The sequence below is a fragment of the Pseudophryne corroboree genome, unplaced genomic scaffold (assembly GCF_028390025.1).
Source record: "Pseudophryne corroboree isolate aPseCor3 unplaced genomic scaffold, aPseCor3.hap2 scaffold_1406, whole genome shotgun sequence".
Taxonomy (NCBI): Eukaryota; Metazoa; Chordata; class Amphibia; order Anura; family Myobatrachidae; genus Pseudophryne; species Pseudophryne corroboree.
Genome location: NW_026968032.1, coordinates 1 through 4,446, shown reverse-complemented (window position 1 = coordinate 4,446; position 4,446 = coordinate 1). Strand labels below are relative to the sequence as shown.

Sequence of the window (4,446 nt, the reverse complement as noted above, 5' to 3'; positions counted from 1 at the left end):
AGCAAGATGCATCCTCATTTCAATGTCTACTGAAATAATACAGGTTGACACCAGGAAACATTAACGCCACTGCATCCTTGCTGCTTTCTCATGTGGAAGTCTGTTTAATGTGAAAACAAGGTGATATCTAATTAGCACACAGGTAAGGAATTCCGAAAATCTTTATTTAAGGGTGAAGATGTTTCTCACAAAATTGTTGCCCCAATGCATCATTGAAATTCAAGCTGGAAAGATGATTTTAATATATCACTTGTACATTTTGTATTGCTCTTCTGGTGACAATGTAGTTTTTTTTTCAATTACCATTTTAATAACAGGGTAAAGAAAATTAAGTGGATTTTTGAAAGAAAACTATACTGTCAATATACTATTAAAACAAATTAAAATGGTAAAAGTTATTGTACTTTAAGTAAAAATAAAAGAGCAAAAATATCAATCCCAGTTTTGATTACTTAAATTAACAAAAAAAATGCATATAGCAAAGGATAGTTTCAATCTGCCTACCTCTGGGTTATGGGTCCAGCATGCTTCCATTGCAGTACTCTGCTGCACATGTAAGTGCAAGAGATCCTGAAGCACTCACTCATCATGGGAAAGTACCAATGTGTTTATTCGTTGGTTGATGGAAGAAACATCTTACAAAAACTCTCCAGATTATTGATTTTTTAATGTTTTTCTAGGAAACGTTCTAGATTTATGCTTATTAGCCTTTGTCAGTATGCACTTTTTGCAAAGTGTCTCTGTGGCGCAATCGGTTAGTGTGTTCGGCTATTAACCGAAAGGTTGGTGGTTCAATCCCACCCAGGGATGTAATTAAACTTGTGATCAGATTTTGGTGATATTTAAGTAGACAAGTCAAAATTTCAAACCCCCTCTTATGGTGTAGGGTACATGGCCTTCTCTGATGTAATCAGAGTTAGATTTGATTCAGTTATTTTATAAAAAAACAGCTAGGAAGCACAATTTAGCAGTGGGTTGCAGAGAAAAAAAAATATGCTGGCAGAAAAATCCAATCGAGTGATTAAACAGCTCTTCATTTTCTGGCTTTATTTTTATGCTAACAAATTTGTTCTCTGAAAAGTGTCCACAAAGCCAAGTCTCTGATTAACACCTTTGTAAGGATGGTTTTTCACCTATTACTAAATTAAACTTGCTTCATTGGAAAGGCAGCAAGATGCATCCTCATTTCAATGTCTACTGAAATAATACAAGTTGACACCAGGAAACATTAACGCCACTGCTTCCTTGCTGCTTTCTCATGTGGAAGTCTGTTTAATGTGAAAACAAGGTGATATCTAATTAGCACACAGGTAAGGAATTAAGAAAATCTTTATTTAAGGGTGAAGATGTTTCTCACAAATTTGTTGACCCAATGCATCATTGAAATTCAAGCTGGAAAGATGATTTTAATATATCACTTGTACATTTTATATTGCTCTTCTGATGACAATGTAGTTTGTTTTTGTCAATTACCATTTTAATAATAGGGTAAAGAAAATGAAGTGGATTTTTGAAAGAAAACAATACTGTCAATATACTATTAAAACAAATTAAAATGGTAAAAGTTATTGTACTTTAAGTAAAAATAAAAGAGCCAAAATATCAATCCCAGTTTTGGATTACTTTAATTAACAAAAAAAAATGCATATAGCAGAGGATAGTTTCAATCTGCCTACCTCTGGGTTATGGGCCCAGCATGCTTCCATTGCTGTACTCTGCTGCACATGTAAGTGCAAGAGATCCTGAAGCACTCACTCATCATGGGAAAGTACCAATGTGTTTCTTCGTTGGTTGATAGAAGAAACATCTTACAAAAACGCTCCAGATTATTGACTTTTTTAAGTTTTTCTAGGAAACGTTTTAGATGAATGCTTATTAGCCTTTGTCAGTATGGACTTTTGCAAAGTGTCTCTGTGGCGCAATCAGTTAGTATGTACGGCTATTAACCATAAGGTTGGTGGTTCAATCCCACCCAGGGACCTAATTGACCTTGTTATCAGATTTTGGTGATCTTTAAGTAGACAAGTCAAAATTTCAAACCCCCTGTTACGGTGTAGGGTACCTGGCCTTCTCTGATGTAATCAGAGTTAGATTTGATTCAGTGATTTTATAAAAACAGCTAGGAAGCACAATTTAGCAGTGGGTTGCAGAGAAAAAAAAATATGCTGGCAGTAAAATCCAATTGAGTGATTAAACAGCTCTTCATTTTCTGGCTTTATTTTTATGCTAACAAATTTGTTCTCTGAAAAGTGTCCACAAAGCCAAGTCTCTGATTAACACCTTTGTAAGGATGGTTTTTCACCTATTACTAAATTAAACTTGCTTCATTGGAAAGGCAGCAAGATGCATCCTCATTTCAATGTCTACTGAAATAATACAAGTTGACACCAGGAAACATTAACGCCACTGCATCCTTGCTGCTTTCTCATGTGGAAGTCTGTTTAATATGAAAACAAGGTGATATCTAATTAGCACACAGGTAAGGAATTAAGAAAATCTTTATTTAAGGGTGAAGATGTTTCTCACAAAATCGTTGCCCCAATGCATCATTGAAATTCAAGCTGGAAATATGATTTTAATATATCACTTGTACATTTTGTATTGCTCTTCTGGTGACAATGTAGTTTGTTTTTGTCAATTACCATTTTAATAATAGGGTAAAGAAAATGAAGTGGATTTTTGAAAGAAAACAATACTGTCAATATACTATTAAAACAAATTAAAATGGTAAAAGTTGTTGTACTTTAAGTAAAAATAAAAGAGCCAAAATATCAATCCCAGTTTTGGATTACTTTAATTAACAAAAAAAAATGCATATAGCAGAAGATAGTTTCAATCTGCCTACCTCTGGGTTATGGGCCCAGCATGCTTCCATTGCTGTACTCTGCTGCACATGTAAGTGCAAGAGATCCTGAAGCACTCACTCATCATGGGAAAGTACCAATGTGTTTCTTCGTTGGTTGATGGAAGAAACATCTTACAAAAACTCTCCAGATTATTGACTTTTTAAAGTTTTTCTAGGAAACGTTTTAGATGAATGCTTATTAGCCTTTGTCAGTATGTACTTTTGCAAAGTGTCTCTGTGGCGCAATCAGTTAGTATGTACGGCTATTAACCAAAAGGTTGGTGGTTCAATCCCACCCAGGGACCTAATTGACCTTGTTATCAGATTTTGGTGATCTTTAAGTAGACAAGTCAAAATTTCAAACCCCCTGTTATGGTGTAGGGTACCTGGCCTTCTCTGATGTAATCAGAGTTAGATTTGATTCAGTGATTTTATAAAAACATCTAGGAAGCACAATTTAGCAGTGGGTTGCAGAGAAAAAGAAATATGCTGGCAAAAAAATCAAATTGCGTGATTAAACAGCTCTTCATTTTCTGGCTTTATTTTTATGCTAACAAATTTGTTCTCTGAAAAGTGTCCACAAAGCCAAGTCTCTGATTAACACCTTTGTAGGGATGGTTTTTCACCTATTACTAAATTAAACTTGCTTCATTGGAAAGGCAGCAAGATGTATCCTCATTTCAATGTCTACTGAAATAATACAGGTTGACACCAGGAAACATTAACGCCACTGCATCCTTGCTGCTTTCTCATGTGGAAGTCTGTTTAATGTTAAAACAAGGTGATATCTAATTAGCACACAGGTAAGGAATTAAGAAAATCTTTATTTAAGGGTGAAGATGTTTCTCACAAAATTGTTGACCCAATGCATCATTGAAATTCAAGCTGGAAAGATGATTTTAATATATCACTTGTACATTTTGTATTGCTCTTCTGGTGACAATGTAGTTTGTTTTTGTCAATTACCATTTTAATAATAGGGTAAAGAAAATGAAGTGGATTTTTGAAAGAAAACAATACTGTCAATATACTATTAAAACAAATTAAAATGGTAAAAGTTATTGTACTTTAAGTAAAAATAAAAGAGACAAAATATCAATCCCAGTTTTGGATTACTTTAATTAACAAAAAAAAATGCATATAGCAGAGGATAGTTTCAATCTGCCTACCTCTGGGTTATGGGCCCAGCATGCTTCCATTGCAGTACTCTGCTGCACATGTAAGTGCAAGAGATCCTGAAGCACTCACTCATCATGGGAAAGTACCAATGTGTTTCTTCGTTGGTTGATGGAAGAAACATCTTACAAAAACTCTCCAGATTATTGACTTTTTAAAGTTTTTCTAGGAAACGTTTTAGATGAATGCTTATTAGCCTTTGTCAGTATGGACATTTGCAAAGTGTCTCTGTGGCGCAATCAGTTAGTATGTACGGCTATTAACCATAAGGTTGGTGGTTCAATCCCACCCAGGGACCTAATTGACCTTGTTATCAGATTTTGGTGATCTTTAAGTAGACAAGTCAAAATTTCAAACCCCCTGTTATGGTGTAGGGTACCTGGCCTTCTCTGATGTAATCAGAGTTAGATTTGATTCAGTGATTT

General features: G+C 34.7%; 1 non-coding gene across 1 annotated transcript; it reads left to right on the top strand.

Moving 5' to 3' along the window:
• The first annotated feature begins 736 nt into the window (after positions 1-736).
• On the top strand, positions 737-810 carry TRNAN-AUU (transfer RNA asparagine (anticodon AUU)). The gene has a single exon. It is a non-coding gene; the product is annotated as a tRNA-Asn (tRNA).
• Positions 811-4,446: the final 3,636 nt, after the last annotated feature.